Genomic DNA, 16,932 nt, shown 5'->3' with positions numbered 1-16,932 from the left:
TGGTGGCAGAATGACTGTTCCTCTTTGCTTGCACACCACAAGGTAGTAGCCCCTCATCCCCACAGAGGATGGCCAGAGGAGCTCAGTGGAAGACACAGCCATGAAATAGAAGCAGACCCAGGCAGAAGAAAAAAGCTGGAATGGATCCATGCCTTGTGGACGAGGGAGTTCCTCAGCATCCTTTTTATTCTGTCTGCACCTCTCTGCTTCCCTAGATCCTTTTTTTAAAATTAGTGTGTGCCGCCCCCCCGCCCCGCCCCCCGCTGCACACACCTATGGTGTGAGTGTGTGTGCTTTCCTGAAGGCAGTGTCTGCATGTGGGGCATTTATCCCATGGAGACGGGTTCATTAGAGCAGTCCGGGCTCAGCTGTATCAAGTGAAATGGCAAGCATTTTTATGGAAACAAAAAGTTCGTCCCCAAACCTCAAAGCTCTATTCTTCCTTTCCTGTACTATGCATCCTTCCCCATGTTATTGCAGAGAGCGCCTTGGATACTTTTCTTTCAGTTTCCTGTTCTCTGGCCAGTCAACTCTCTGCTCCGCATAGCCAAGCTCAATCCAAAACAATGGCTGAGATCAGGAGGCTCCACCCATCTGTCTTCACGTAGGGCAATAAAACACGACCACATATTACACGGTATTAAACTTCTTTGGATCCAGGCAAGGCTTCCTGTGCACAGTTCTGGTTAACTCCCCTAAAAGGGGGCATTGGAATAGGCATAGGAGTTGGAAAGTGTTCAGAAAAGGGCAATGAAAATCATCAAGGGAGCAGCTCCCCTATGAAGTTCGTTCGCAGCATTTGGGACTTTTTAGTATAGATAAAAGGTGCCCAAGAAGTGACATGATAGAAGTTTATACAAGTATGCATGGCATGGAGAAAGTGGATAGAGGATTTTTCTCTATAACAGTAGAACTCATGGACATCCAATGAAGCTGAATGTTCAGAGATTTAGGGCAGATAAAAGAAAGGGCTTCTTCACACAGTGCAGGGTTAAAACTGGAATTCGCTCCCACAGGAGGCAGGGAGGCTAAATTAATTTCTTAACCCTAGCTAAGTTTCTATTTTCCCCACACATACTAAGTTTTGTTTTTCTTTTAGAGAAGCACTTGAACAGCGACAGAGGCGCCAGCTCGAAAGGGCGATGGCGGGGGCAACGTCTCGTGTGATGTCAGGACATTGGGCAGAGCTGAATGCAGCGCTGGCAGCATGGCAGCGTGGTTTCAATGGCTGGCAGCTGTTCCTCCTCCTCTTGCTTCTGCTGCTGCCACACTGTCAGGGGCTGCTCTGACCCTCCTTCTCCACCCACTGATTTCTTTGGACATGAGGAGGAGCAAAAAGGGCTCTGTCCCCAGTAGTTGGTGCCCCTGAACAGAGCAATTATACAATGAATCATAGAATCCTAGAGTTGGAAGAGACCACAAGGGCCATCGAGTCCAACCCCCTGCCAAGCAGGAAACACCACCAGAGCACTCCTGACATATGGTTGTCAAGCCTCTGCTTAAAGACCTCCAAAGAAGGAGACTCCACCACACATGAAAGTTTATACCCAGAACAAACTTGGTTGGTCTCTAAGGTGCTACTGGACATTTTTTTATTTTTTGTTTCTACCCAGGTAAAATTCAGAGTTTGAGTTTAACTTCGTGAGCAACTGTGTTACTTTCTGCTGACCATCAAAGCAAAATTCCCTTAGCAGACTGGCTTGTCAGACAGTTAAGTGCAGCACAGAATCAGGATTCCTTGTACACGAAGCAGCATTCCAGAAGTACATCTGCTGGTTCTTGGGAACGCCTTATCTTTTGTTAGCCCCCCATAGTGGATACAGTCAAAAGCACTGGGGGAGTCATTGACTGATTAGTCCTGTCTTAATTTTGACATGCACTCCCTACTTCTTTTATAAAGGGAAAGAAAACTATTCAGGAAAGGAAGATTCAAAAGCCAGGTGGAAGGGAATCGGCCTGGGTTTTACAAACCGATGAACTAATCAGTGATCTGTTTTAATTTCTCTGTAGGTTTTATGGTATTATTCTTGTAAACAGTTTTTTTTTTGCGGTATACACATATATTTATAAAATACATAACTAAATGTTGCACAGGTGACATGTAGGCTGTATCTGCCAGTATTTGAAAGCTGAAACTCAAATTTCTTGCTTGAGTATTAGAAGCTGTGCAGCAACCAACCTTTTCTTTGGAGTCTGTTTCTGGTCTTTTATGCAATCACAGTGTGAGCATGAGGTTGTTGTGATCCTAAGCTCTCCCAGAAGCAAAGCAGAAAGAAAAACAATGTCACTGGAAACAAAAGCTACATGGCAACAGGTACCGATAACTCCCACAGCAAACAGGTAACTCCCACCTCCACCACAATCAACATTCACCAAGTTATTCCCCATAATGCTGTCATATGAACTGTGTAGGTTTGCAAATGACACCAACTTATTTAGGATGGTGAAAACTCATATGAACTATGAATAGCTCTTCTAACTGAGTGAATGGACAACAAAACAACAAAGAAACAAACTTTTTTTTTTAATTGAGGGGGTTCTTTTGTGTATTTTTCAATGATTACATTCCATTTTTTGTGAATGTGCAGATATTTTTTTACAATTGTTTATGTTTTAAATGCTATTGGGTGACAGAGAGAAGATGGAACTGCTCAACACCTGTGTTGCCTCTGCCTTCACTCCAAAGGAAAGCAATGCCCAACCTGGTGATAAGAGAATAAAAGGTGTAAGGAGGGAGCTGCAGCCCAAGAAAGGAAAAGAGGTGCTACTTTAAAGGAATTCAGATCTCCAGAGCCTGATGAGCTGCAAGCAAGGGTTCTAAAGAAGCTTGCAGATGGAATCTCAGAACCTCTGTCTATAACCTTTGAGAATTTTAGGACAAGTGAGGTCCCTGTAGACTGGAGGCAGACAATGCCCCTATCTTCAAAAGCAGGGTGGATGTGGGGAGACCTAGGTAACTACCAACCAGTCAGCTTGACTTTGGTGTCTGGAAAGGTCTTAGAACAAATAGTTCAACAGTCGGTCTGTGAGCACTTAGAAAAAGATGCTGTGATTACTAAGACCCAGCATGGGTTTCATAGGCGCCGACTCCATGGGGCCTGAGGGGGCTCGAGCCCCCTCAAAAAAAATTTTGGGGGGGCTCAGCCCCCCCAATAATCTCGGGCGCCCTTCCAGCAGAGCGCTGCAGCCGTCCCCCGCCTCCTCCCCACCTGCTCCCTCGCCAGCCAGCCAGCCAGCCGCGCGCCCTAGTCGGAGAGCCCCGGCCGTCCCCCGCGAGATTAGGGAATCCCCGGGGGCGGGGGCTCCTGCCTCGCTGCTTCGCAGCACCACTGCCAAGGCACTGCCGGGGGGAATTTCCTTCCTCCTGGCGGTTTCAGCGGTTTAGGGCCGGAGCGGAGGGGGCTCTCTCTCTCTTCTCTGGCTAGCCCCACGTTTCCCGCATATCAGCTGTTCCGGAGCTGATTAATAGGCGCAGCACGCTCTCCCCTATTCGCTCACGAGGAGGCGGCGCCACTTTATTTGCATATTCATGAGCTTATTTATTATTCATGAGCTTTCCCCGGCCCCCCCAATATTTTTTATAAGTCCGCGTCCCTGATGGGTTTCTCAAAAATGCCAGACGAATATCATTTTTTTTTTTTTTGATGGAGTTACAAGCTTCGTAGGTAAGGGGAATGCTGTGTATCTTGATTTCACTAAGGCTTTTGGTAAAGTCCCTCATGATAAAGGGACTGCTGAAATTTGGGTTGGACAAGGTAACTGTTAGGTGAATTTGTAGCTGGTTGACTGATCAAACCCACTAATGCTCACTAACAGTTCCTCTTCATCCTTGGAAAAAGTGACACACGGAGAGCCGCAAGGTTCTATCCTGGGCCCATTTTTGTTTATAAATGACATGGATGAAAGAATTGAGAGGATGCTCATTCAATCTGCAGATAACACCTGTCAGGGTTACTTCCAGATCCTAGCTCACAGAGGATCACGCTAGGCAGCGATCGTTAAATAAAAGTCTTTATTGAGTTACAGTCTCCATTCTCGAGCTGCTGCGTGCAACCCTACGTCTTATGCTTAGATCGGCGAAGCTCCGTCTGAGTCTCCGCCCCTTGCGCACCAACTTAATATCCTAGCCCTGCTCCACCTTTTCCGCCTGACAGTTCTCCTCTGGGTCCCTCTGCCCCCCTGGGTCTCTTCCTTCCGGGATTCTTCTGACGCTGACCCCCCTGACTCTCCTGTCTCCTTGCGCCGGGCTTTAGGACCTGGCTCCCTTTCCGGGCTGCCTACTGCGCCACCTTCCTGTGCATTTGAACTTGGCGCGCGCGCCCAACCTTCCACTTTCCGTCTAACCGTCACTTCGCTCCCCGATGAAGGTGTGGCCACTCCTGACTCGTGCCCTCCCTCCTGTTGCGAGCTGCCAGCGCTTGCTCCCTGGCGCTCTTCCTCTTTCCTACTCTCTGGCGGTGACGTTGGTCCCGATCTCCAACTGCTCCCCTCTGAGTCCCCTCTGGCTCTTTCTTCCTGGGGTGTCCCCCTAGTCTCCCCCCTTGCCCTGGCCACTGGTGCTCCTTTTTGTGAATCTTCTGATTCACTGGAAAGACTCGGAGATCTCGGGTCGTCGTCATCACTCATCCTTTCTTCTGCCTCCTCCCCCTCGCTCTCTGTTTCCTCCCTTGCCCTCGCCTCTGCTCCTGAACCCCTGACATCCATCCCCCCCTCGAAGCCCCCTCTTCCCCCCTCCCCTCCTTTCGGTGCGGGAACTGGGTGCTGCAGTGTCAAGGGGACGAATGTCGGGTACAGTTCGCTTCCCGTGGCGGGCCTCCATCCGAAGTCTTCCGGTTCTTCCTCCCTGCTCTCGTCGACGACGGTCACCTCTGCTTCCATCTCTGTGCCGCCGTGCTCGAGACCCTGGTTGTCCCCGAAAACGTCCATGTCCGTCTCTCCCTCGCTTCCTTCTGGAGGCGTTGCTTGTCCTGGACCCTCCAGCCACTTCCTGCGCCACTGCTCCTCTGGTCGATCATCCCACCAATACGAGGGTTCTGAAGCAGATCCCGAGGGCGACCCCTCCGGGGAACGGGCGTCTCGTGTCGGTTCCTCATCCGAGTCGAACCCCCGGAACGTGCTGGCTGAAAGCGTGGGCGTGAAAAGCCAGTCGTCGAAAAAGTCCGCTGGCATTGGCCTATGGGGGAAGAGGGCATGAAACTCTTCCTTGAGCAGAGGTTCATCTAAAGCGTAGCCCGGCACCCAGCTGTTGGCACTGGCCGGGGTGCCCTCCTTAGCGAGAAGGTATTCTACCCCCTCTTCCCCCCATCTGGAGTCCAAAATCTCCGTGACTTCGTTGAGGCGCACCTCCTGTGCCACTCCCCGTTGCCTGGTTCCCTCTCGGAGCGGACTCGGCGCCGTTCCGGGTTCCTGAAACCTGTGCGGTGCCTTGTAGGGAGTGAGCACCGATCTGTGGAACACCGGATGCATTCTGGAACCCTCCGGAAGCGCCAGCCTGAAGGCCACCGGGTTGACCTGCTCTTCGACTTGGTAGGGCCCCAGTTGCTTATGCCCTAGTTTCTTCTTGGCCAACGACCTGGCCGGCACTGCGTGGGCTGCTAACCAGACCCAGTCTCCCACATGGATCTCTTCGCCAACCCTTCTGTGTTTGTCTGCCTGCACCTTGTATGCGTGTTTGGCCAGCTCCAGGTGCCGCCGCAGCTGATCGTGGACCTCCTGCAACTCCGACGCGAACGCATCTGCTGTCTGCGGCTCCCCCTCCACCAGTCTTTCCAGTCCCAGGAAGGTTCTGGGGTGCCTCCCGTTGTTGGCGAAGAACGGCGTGACCCCCGTGGACACGTGCTTCGTGTTGTTGTAGGCGAACTCGGCGAGCGGCAGGTAATCCACCCACGTCGCAGGCTGTTGATTTGCATAGCATCTCAGGTACTGCTGCATGATGGCATTGACCCGCTCCGCTTGCCCGTTGGTCTGCGGGTGTCTCGCCGACGCCAGGTTGATCTTGACGTTTAGGAAGCCCATCAGCTTCTGCCAGAAATTCGAGATGAACTGCCGCCCGCGGTCGGACAGAATAGACCGTGGCAGACCGTGAACCTTGAACACGTGGTCTATGAACAGTTTGGCGGTTTGTTCCGCCGTGGCCACCTTCGCACACGGGATGAAATGTGCCATCTTGGAGAACAAGTCCACCACCACCAGCACGGCCGTCTTGCCCCTCGAGCTGGGCAGATCCGTGACGAAGTCCAGGGCGACTCTCTCCCATGGCTCGACCGGAGTTTGCAGCGGTTCCAACAGTCCGGCCGGCGGTCTGTGCACTGGTTTGGCCCTCTGGCAGGTGTCGCACCTCGCCACGTAGTCCGCGACCTCCCCTCTCATTCCGGGCCACCAGAAATCCCTGGCGACTAATTCCACCGTCTTCTCCTTGCCAAAGTGCCCAGCAGTGGGCGCGTCGTGCAGCTGATGCAGTACCTTGGCGCGAAGTTCGTCTCCCGGCACGTAGATGGCCCCTTTGCGGATGAGCAATCCATCTCTCAGCTGGAACCCGTCGGTCGCTGCCGTGCCCCTTTGCATCCCTGCCATCTTTGCTTGCGCGAAGGAGTCATTCTGCAACGCTCGTCGCACCGCCTCCAGGTCCACTGTCGCCGCAGCGCACGCCCACACTGTTGGCGCGAAGATGTGCATGGCGGCCGCTGGCGTGGCGTCCTCCAGATACTGTGGCTTACGGGAGAGTGCGTCCGCCATGATGTTGGTGTCCCCCGGGACATACTCTATTCGGAAGTCGAAGTTCGCAAAGAACTCAGCCCACCGTATCTGCCTCTGGTTCAGGAACTGTGCCGTGCGCCAGTGCTCCAGATTCTTGTGGTCCGTGCAGACCTGCACCGTGTGCTTGGCTCCAATCAGGAAGTGCCTCCATGCTTTGAACGCTGCATGAATAGCCAGCAACTCCCTGTCCCAGATGGTGTAGTTCTGTTCGGACTTGCTGAGCTTCCTGGAGTAAAACGCTCTGGGCCTCCAAACCCCCTGCGGGTCCTTCTGCAGCAGGACTGCTCCGACGGCCCTGTCCGAGGCGTCTGTTTCAACTCTCATCGGCCTGCTGGGGTCGACATGAAGCAGCTGTTCCTCCGGCGCGAAAAGACGCTTGAGTGCCTGAAAGGACTGCTCCGCCTGCGCTGTCCAGATGAACTTCTTTTTCTTGGAACTGAGCGTGTCCGTGATGGCCGCTGTCTGCATAGCGAAGCCTTTGATGAACTTGCGATAGAAGTTCGCGAAGCCGACAAACCGTTGGACCTCATTCCGGTTGCGTGGGCTTTTCCAATCCAACACCGCTCGAACCTTGGCGCTGTCCATGGCGAGCCCCTTGTCAGACAACTTGTAGCCCAGGAAATCCACCTCCGTCACGTCGAATTGGCACTTCTCCAGCTTGGCGTAAAGCCTATGTTGCTGGAGCCTGCTCAGCACTTCCCTGACGTGTCTGTCATGCTCCTGCTGCGATTCCGAAAAGATCAGGATGTCATCCAAGAAACAGACGCACGTCTTGTAGAGGAGCCCCGCCAACACGTGATGCATGAAAGCTTGAAAAACGTGGGAGCCATTTTGCAATCCAAAAGGCATAACTCTATATTCGTAGGTGCCCAGGGGCGTGAACATGGCTGTCTTCCACTCATCTCCTTCCCGCATGCGAATGAGGTTGTACGCCCATCGCAGGTCCAACTTGGTGAACACGCTGCCCTTGCGTACTTTTGCGAGGAGGTCGTCGATTCGGGGCATGGGGAAGTCCGATGGCTTGGTGACACTGTTCAAAATGCGGTAGTCCACTACGAGTCTTTTTTGGGGCGTGTCTCGCTTCTTCACAAAGAATACAGGACTGCCCCCCGCTGCCTGGGACTCTCGGATGAAACCGCGCTTCAAATTATGATCTATGAACTCTTTGAGTTCCTGCAGTTCGTCTTCAGACATGGAATACAGCTTCCCTTTGGGCAGCGCCGCCCCCGGCAGCAGGTCAATTTTGCAGTCATATGGTCTGTGGGGGGGTAGCTTGTCTGCCTCCTTCTCGCAGAAAACCTCCAAAAATTCTGCGTACTTGTGGGGAATCGCTTGCAGCGTGCCTAGCAGCAGCTGTGACTCCTCTTGCTCCCCTTCCTGCTGGGGCATGATGCAGTGTTCAGCACAAAAGGAAGAGCCGAAGGTCAGCTGCCTCTGGTACCAAGCCAGCGTCGGGCTGTGCTTGTCCAGCCAACTCATGCCCAATACAATAGGCGTGTCCGAGAGTTGAGTGACGTTGAAGCTGATGATTTCCCTGTGATTTCCAAGCCGCAGCACCATAGGTGGCGTCTGCTTCACCACTTGCCCCCCTAACAGCTCCCTGCCATCCACCGTGACAACCTGCAGGGGCAGCGTGGCAGGCAGCAACTGTATAGCGTGCCGGTCGACAAAGTCCTGCCCTATGAAGTCTGCATTGCTTCCCGAGTCGACGGTGATTGGCACGTCCATGGTGATTCCATTGGGTAGCTGGAGCGATGCGGTGAGCCTCACTACTGGCTTGGGCGGGAGGGGGTCCATGGGCGGTAAAATCTCTGGGGACTGCTTCACTGACACGTCTGGCTGGGCCCCAGTGCCTCTTCCTCCAGCCAGACATCGTCGTTTCCCTGCTGTGGTTCTCCGTGCTGCGTTGCTGCAGTCACCATTGCTGAGGCTGCAGTGTGCTTGTGGAGCCTCCGGGGACACTCTTTCGCCATATGCCCTGGATCCTCGCAGATATAACACTTCCTGTTCCCTCTAGGAGGCTTCGCTTTCACTGCTGCCGGTGCTAGGGCTCTGGCTGCTGACTGAGCCCTTGCACTCCCAACCTCCATCGGTTCCACCCCTCCCCCTGTTGGAGGCGTGGATTGCGCACGCGCTGCTTCTCTGGGAAGGAAGGAGGAGCCCCTGGCTGGTTCGCGCCCGCTGCGCCCTTCGTCCCTGCTCCACGGACGTTCTTCCAGCCGCACCCCCACCGCCAGCGCCCTCTGAACGATCTCCTGCGTGGTCCGGGGTCTCTCCCCCCTCGCAATCTCATCTTTAACCGAGTTGTGCAAGCCCTCCCAAAAAAGGTCTCTGACAGGAGCCGAATCTCTGTCCCATTCCAGGGCACTGACCAAGGCGAAAAAGCGGGCATGATACTGCCTTACGCTGGCCCTCCCTTGCCTTAGTCCATGCACCTCCTTTCGGGCAAGATCCACGTCAATGCTTGATAAAAAACAGCCATCCATCGCTTTAATAAAGGCGTCCGCATTTTGGAGCGCAGGATCCTTATCTCTCCACAAATTGCGCAGCCATGCTTTTGCGTCTCCATGCAAATGGGACATGATGAACCCCACTTTCTCTTGTTCATCTCTAAAGTCTTTGTGCAGTAGTTGCAGTGCACACATTACATCTGCTCTAAAGTTGGGGTACTGTTGCAAATTCCCATCGAAGTGCGAGACCAGACCGCCTGTGCGTCTCCCCAACCCAATCCCCTCTGATTTGGGTGTCTGTTGCCCTTGCTTCGTAAGCACGTCCAACCTGACCTGGAGATCCCTGTAGGCGGCAGCTGCTTCCTCCTCTCTCTTCCTGGACGCCAGCGCCTCGGCATTCAGTCGTGAAACTGCTTCTCTGAGTTCCGTTATTTGCTGTTCGGCCGTCATATTGTCTGCCGTTCGTGAGCTCTCTTGTAGGCACCCGCTTTCCCTCCTCTCCGCGAGGCCGTGGATGCCCACAATTTGAAGAGACGGAGCTTACTGTCAGGGTTACTTCCAGATCCTAGCTCACAGAGGATCACGCTAGGCAGCGATCGTTAAATAAAAGTCTTTATTGAGTTACAGTCTCCATTCTCGAGCTGCTGCGTGCAACCCTACGTCTTATGCTTAGATCGGCGAAGCTCCGTCTGAGTCTCCGCCCCTTGCGCACCAACTTAATATCCTAGCCCTGCTCCACCTTTTCCGCCTGACAGTTCTCCTCTGGGTCCCTCTGCCCCCCTGGGTCTCTTCCTTCCGGGATTCTTCTGACGCTGACCCCCCTGACTCTCCTGTCTCCTTGCGCCGGGCTTTAGGACCTGGCTCCCTTTCCGGGCTGCCTACTGCGCCACCTTCCTGTGCATTTGAACTTGGCGTGCGCGCCCAACCTTCCACTTTCCGTCTAACCGTCACTTCGCTCCCCGATGAAGGTGTGGCCACTCCTGACTCGTGCCCTCCCTCCTGTTGCGAGCTGCCAGCGCTTGCTCCCTGGCGCTCTTCCTCTTTCCTACTCTCTGGCGGTGACGTTGGTCCCGATCTCCAACTGCTCCCCTCTGAGTCCCCTCTGGCTCTTTCTTCCTGGGGTGTCCCCCTAGTCTCCCCCCTTGCCCTGGCCACTGGTGCTCCTTTTTGTGAATCTTCTGATTCACTGGAAAGACTCGGAGATCTCGGGTCGTCGTCATCACTCATCCTTTCTTCTGCCTCCTCCCCCTCGCTCTCTGTTTCCTCCCTTGCCCTCGCCTCTGCTCCTGAACCCCTGACAACACCCATCTGGGACGGGTAGCTAGTGCTGCAGAAGACAGAATCAGGATTCAAGATGATCTTAACAGATTGGAGAACTCGTCAAAAACTAACAGGAATTTCAATAGGGACAAATGGCAGGTTCTGCACTTAGGAAGCATATAAGACGGGAGACAACTGGCTGGCCAGTAGTTCATGTGAAAAGGATCTACAGATTTTAGTGGACCACAGGCTTAACATAAGTCAACAATATGGTGCAGCACCAAAAAAGGCAATGTTATTCTTTTGGACAAAGAGGTTCAACATTCATTCATTCATTTATTGATTTTATATACTGCCCTATAGCCGGAGGTCTCAGGGCAGTTCACAATAAAAATCACAATATATAACATTAAAAATAATTCAATAGCCCCCCCCCAAAAAAGAGCCACCTTTTAAAGGGTATAGGATGTTGATCTATCAAGCAAAGGCCTGGTTAAAAAGGAATGTTTTTGCCTGGCGCCTAAAGGTGCATAATGAAGGCGCCAGGCAAACTTCCCCGGGGAGAGCATTCCACAGATGGGGAGCCACTGCAGAAAAGGCCCGTTTTCATGTTGCCACCCTTCGGATCTCTCAAGGAGCCTGGTGTCTTTATGATGAGCCAACAGTGTGACGCGGCAGCTAAAAAAGCCAATGCAATTCTGGGCTGCATCAATAGGAGTATAGCATCTAGATCAAGGGAAGTAATAGTGCCACTGTATTCTGCTCTGGTCAGACCTCACCTGGAGTACTGTGTCCAGTTCTGGGCACCACAGTTCAAGAAGGACACTGACAAACTGGAACGTGTCCAGAGGAGGGCAACCAAAATGGTTAAAGGCCTGGAAACGATGCCTTATGAGGAACGGCTAAGGGAGCTGGGCATGTTTAGCCTGGAGAAGAGGAGGTTAAGGGGTGATATGATAGCCATGTTCAAATATATAAAAGGATGTCATATAGAGGAGGGAGAAAGGTTGTTTTCTGCTGCTCCAGAGAAGCGGACACGGAGCAATGGATCCAAACTACAAGAAAGAAGATTCCACCTAAACATTAGGAAGAACTTCCTGACAGTAATAGCTGTTCGACAGTGGAATTTGCTGCCAAGGAGTGTGGTGGAGTCGGTACTTCCGGTCGGTGCCAGCGCTTAATGGCGGTCCTACCTCCGAGCTCCGGAGAAGGACTGCTCCGCAAGTTCGGGTCTTACCCGCTACGGCGAGCGGGGGACCCCTAAAATCTCAGGCGCTGAAGCCTGAGAACAAGGAGATTCGGTGGGCACCTTTGCGCCCCCCGGTACTGCGAAAGAGCCTTTTTAAAGGCTACGGAGCGGCATCGGGAGTGAGCGCGGTGCTGAGAGTCGTTACCCAGCCTGCGGAGTGAAGCCGCGTCGCCATAAGCGGAGAGCGCCGATTCCTTCCTGAAAGAAAATTTGGACTGAATTCCCGTGAGTAGGAGCTGAAAACAATTGGGACCCTTTAAATTCTGAAAATCGGGCTAAAAGCGGGGAAGTTAAATCAAGGAAGTCTGCCTCCCCCCGACTGCATGAAAGTGAAAGCAACGGAACTCTAAATCTGCATCCGTTGAAACTTGCTTTTTATATAACTAAACCGGACATTTAGACCTTAGATCTCCCCTCTAGCTAGCAGGGCAGAGGGGAGGTGAAAGAGACTTTAGTAACTGCACGATCTATTCAAAGTAAAAATCCGCTGCTGTCTCAGTTATTAAAAGTATGAAACGGTCTGCCTTTTAGGACAATAGGACACTGAACTGACTTTCTCCTGTAAAAGTGATACTGCGATACAAAGTTTATACAGTGCCTGGCTACAGTACATCATAAGACGAAACAGTATATATTGGGAAACTGTGGCAATTTGTAGCTACAAGCCTCCAGCTATATTTGCTTTAACTGTGTTAAAAAAACTTTTTTTTTACATCTTTGGATATTCTCCTTTGTCTTTGTACTTGGACATCTTATTTTTGGCCATTTTGATTTGCTCCCCCTAGAGGGTAAAGTAAAATTTGGCACAGCTTGGGACAGTGGAATTTTCCAACGGGGAATAGCTCCCGTGGGAAACGACCTTGACATGAGTGGCTCACAAGAAGAGATAGTTACAAGAGCCAAGACCAAGCAACAACAACAACAACAGCTGCAGCAACAGACAAAGAAAAGAGGCTCAATTTCAGGCGTAACTACTGGATCTGCAGGAACAACAGGACAAGAAAAAGGGACGGCTGTCTCTATGGAAGCCGTGACAGAAGCCCTGCTTAAAATAAATCAATCTTTGGAGTCTCTGACAAAACAGACTTCAGAAAATACACAAAAATTAACAGAAATATCAGTAAGACTAAACCAGAACACAGAATCTATAAATAAATTGGTGGAGGAAAATGCTACCACGCGTAAAATTGCTGAAGATGCTAAAGCTACTGCTGGAGAGACACAAGAGAAATTAGAGCCGATCGCTAAGAAGGTTTATGAGCACGACGCAACTTTGGCCTTGTGGGAGTTACAGAGAAAAGAGAGAAATTTGAAATTAAGATTGATTCCAGAGAATGAAAGAGACAATCTTGCGGAATATCTGACACGGGAGTTTGTTGACTGCTGGGATCTTGAAGAAGACGAATTCAAAATTACAACAGCTTTTAGACTGGGCAAAAAGCAGGACAGAAAGACCCCGAGAGATTGCCTGATTACATTTAGATCCAAGGACGAAAGAGACAAAATACTAGGACTACACTTTGAAAAGGCCTTGCAAATTGGAAATTCAGCTATACAGATCTTCAAAGATATTCCAAAATATATTCTGGATTTAAGAAACTTCTACAAGGATTTGGCTCTTCTGTTGAAGAAAAACTCCATCCGCTTCAGGTGGGAATTTCCACAAGGACTGTCATTTGACTACAAGGGAAAGAAGGTGAAGATAAAGACTATTCAAGACAAAGACAAATTCTTGGCAAGAAATCAGGAGGACCTGCAGAAGGGGACAGTGGACGTACTTGCAGAACAGAGGAGAGTACTAGACATTCTGAATCTCTCGTTTGGACAAAAACCACCACCATCAGAAGAAGAGCAACAACTTGGAGCTGTTGGAGGAGTTTCAGAAAAATAATAAGATGGCTCTGCAATTCCTTAGTTGGAATTGTAATGGACTTAATGGGCCTTTGAAGAGAAGACAAGTGTTCCATATTTTGAACAGAGAACAACTGGACTTGATATGTCTACAAGAAACTCACATAACTAGAGCCCATAGGAGACTACTTACAAATAAAAGACTAGGACAAGAATTTATTGCATCAGATAAAGTTAAGAAAAGAGGAGTTGTAATATATGTGAAAGAGAAATGGGCCCCAAAAATGATATTTAAAGATGAACAAGGGAGATATCTGGCAGTGGAGATACAAGTACAAGGAGAAAAATTTTTAGTTGTTGGAATCTACGCACCAAATGAAGGTAAATCTGACTTCTTTAAGAGACTCCATGAAACCCTGATGGACTATTTGGATTACAATATGATAATCATGGGAGACATGAATGGTGTGGTCTCCACTAACATGGACAAGGCACAAAGACTAACAGTCAGCAAGGAAGGGAGACTTCCTAAGACTTTTTTCGAAATGACGGAAAACATGGACTTGATAGATATATGGAGAACAAGGAACCCTCTGGAGAGAGAGGGAACCTTTTTCTCTCAAGCAATGATGACCTGGACCAGAATCGATCAAATTTGGATTACTAGTGGTATGGCTCCAAAGGTTAAGAAGGTGGAAATCTGCCCAAAAACTTGCTCCGACCATAATGCCGTGAGGATGGAGATGAAACTTACAACAACTGGTCAATTTAGATGGAGAATGAATGACACCCTCTTTCAAGATAAGGAGATCCTTATGAAGGCCCAAAAAACCCTAAAAGACTACTTTGAAATAAATTTGAGGGCCGACGTGGAAAAAAGAGTGATCTGGGACGCAAGCAAAGCGGTGATGAGAGGCTTCTTGATTCAACAAAATTCAATAAAGAGAAAAAAACAAAATGAGAAAAAAGAAAAGATTTTGGAAAAGATAAAGGAAGGAGAGAAAAAAATTAAGAACAAAACCAAAGTCCCAGGAGATTTTAAGAGAGATTAAGTTATATCAAACACAATATATGGAATTGATGAACCAAGAGATTGAATGGAAGATAAAACAAATGAAACAAAAGACATTTGAATCAGCAAATAAATGTGGCAAACTTCTGGCATGGCAATTGAAGAAAAGGCAGAAATTAAATACGGTTACAAGCCTAGAAGTGGATGGAAAGAATATATCCAAACCCAATGAAATTAGAAATTGTTTTTTGAGTTATTTTAAAAAGCTATATACTCAAGGCCCGCAAAATGAAGAAGATATAGACAAATTCCTTGATAAATATGGATTACAAAAAATCTCTCATCAAAGTAAGATGGATCTGAACCAGAGAATAACAGAACAAGAGATAGAGGCTGCCATTCAGAACATGCAACTGGGCAAATCTCCAGGACCAGATGGACTGACTTCCAGATATTACAAATCGTTGAAGGAATGGTTGATTCAACCACTAAAAGAAGTTTGCAATGAGATCCTTGAGGGAAAGAAGGCACCTGAATCGTGGAAAGAAGCATATATTTCACTCATACCAAAGACAGAGACTGAAAAGACTCAACTGAAGAACTACCGCCCAATATCACTACTTAATGTGGATTATAAAATTTTTGCAGATATTTTGGCAAAAAGATTTAAAAGAGTGTTGATGGAAAGGATTCATAAGAACCAAGCAGGCTTTCTCCCTAAAAGACACCTGGCAGACAATGTAAGGAATGTAATAGACATTTTGGAAAAGCTAGAGGTGAATATAAACACTAAAGCAGTACTGATTTTTGTGGACGCGGAGAAAGCCTTTGACAATATTTCTTGGAGTTTTATGATAAAGAACCTTCATGGGATGGGGGTAGGCCAAGGTTTTGAGAATGGTATGGCTGCAATATATTCTGAACAAAAGGCTAAATTGATTGTAAACAACGTAGTAACTGAGGAACTTAAGATAGAAAAAGGAACACGACAGGGGTGCCCAATTTCCCCATTACTTTTTATTTCAGTTCTGGAGGTGTTGCTGAATATGATAAGGAATGACCAGCAGGTTAAAGGAGTGCAGGTCGGAGCTAAACATTACAAGTTAAGAGCGTTTGCAGATGACTTAGTATTGACTTTACAAGAGCCAATCACTAGTACGAAAAAGGTTTTTAGAAATAATACAACAGTTTGGCCAGGTAGCTGGATTTAAGTTGAATAAACAAAAAACCAAAGTTTTAGGAAAAAACTTAACAGACATGGAAAAGGAGAAATTCCAAGAAGAGACAGGGCTGACAGTGGTTAAGAAGGTGAAATACCTAGGGGTTTATTTGACATCTAAAAATGTGAATTTGTATAAGGACAATTATGGAAAATGTTGGTCAGAAATCAAAAAAGATCTAGAAATATGGTCAAATTTGAAATTGTCAATGTTAGGCCGAATTGCGGTGATTAAAATGAATGTATTGCCTAGAATGCTATTTTTGTTTCGGACCTTGCAGATTCTTGACAAGATGGAATGTTTCAAGAGGTGGCAGAAAGACATTTCGAAATTTGTCTGGCAGGGCAAAAAGCCCAGAATTAAATTCAAAATATTGACAGATGCAAAAGAAAGAGGGGGTTTTGCCCTGCCGGACTTAAAATTGTACTATGAGGCAGCAGCTTTTTGCTGGCTGAAAGAATGGATGCTCCTCGAGAATACGGACATTTTGGATCTGGAGGGTTTTAACAATGCTTTTGGTTGGCATGCATATCTATGGTATGACAAAGTTAATAGTGCCTTTAAAAATCATATTGTTAGAAAAGCATTATATAATGTTTGGATAAGATATAAAGATCTGTTGGAAAACAAAACCCCTAGATGGGTGTCACCAGTGGAGGCTAAAGCAGTGAAGAAACTCAATATGGAGGTCGGATGGCCGAAGTATTGGGAAATTTTGGAACAGGATGGAGATAAGCTTAAACTACAAAGTCATGAGAAATTGAAACATAAAGTACAAAATTGGTTTCAATATCGCCAAATAATGGAGTTTTTTAAACAGGATAGGAAAATTGGCTTCCAGGTGGAAAAATCAAAACTAGAAACTGAGTTATTAGAACCCAATACTAAGAATTTATCTAGAATGTATAACTTGTTGCTGAAATGGAGTACACAGGACGAAACAGTCAAATCGGCTATGATTAAGTGGGCACAGGATGTTGGGCACAACATCATGTCAACTGACTGGGAATGGTTATGGAACACTGGTATTAAATTTACGGCATGTAATGCCTTAAAGGAAAATATTATGAAAATGGTTTACAGGTGGTACATGACTCCAGTCAAGCTGGCAAAAATTTATCATCTGCCCGATAA

General features: G+C 48.7%; 1 long non-coding RNA gene across 1 annotated transcript in view; it reads right to left on the bottom strand.

Moving 5' to 3' along the window:
- Nucleotides 1-3,618: 3,618 nt before the first annotated feature.
- Nucleotides 3,619-16,932, bottom strand: part of LOC309534508 — a 39,586-nt gene continuing 26,272 nt past the window's right edge. The window contains exons 2-3 of the long non-coding RNA XR_014220763.1: nt 10,511-11,105; nt 3,619-3,942 (exon numbers count right to left, since the gene is read on the bottom strand). This is a non-coding gene — a long non-coding RNA (uncharacterized lncRNA). The remainder of the gene's footprint in view (nt 3,943-10,510; nt 11,106-16,932) is intronic.

This window comes from Podarcis vaucheri (assembly GCF_965113315.1).
Source record: "Podarcis vaucheri genome assembly, chromosome: 6".
NCBI lineage: Eukaryota > Metazoa > Chordata > Lepidosauria > Squamata > Lacertidae > Podarcis > Podarcis vaucheri.
Note: the sequence above shows the minus strand (reverse complement) of the source record. Positions and strands in the feature narration are given on the sequence as shown.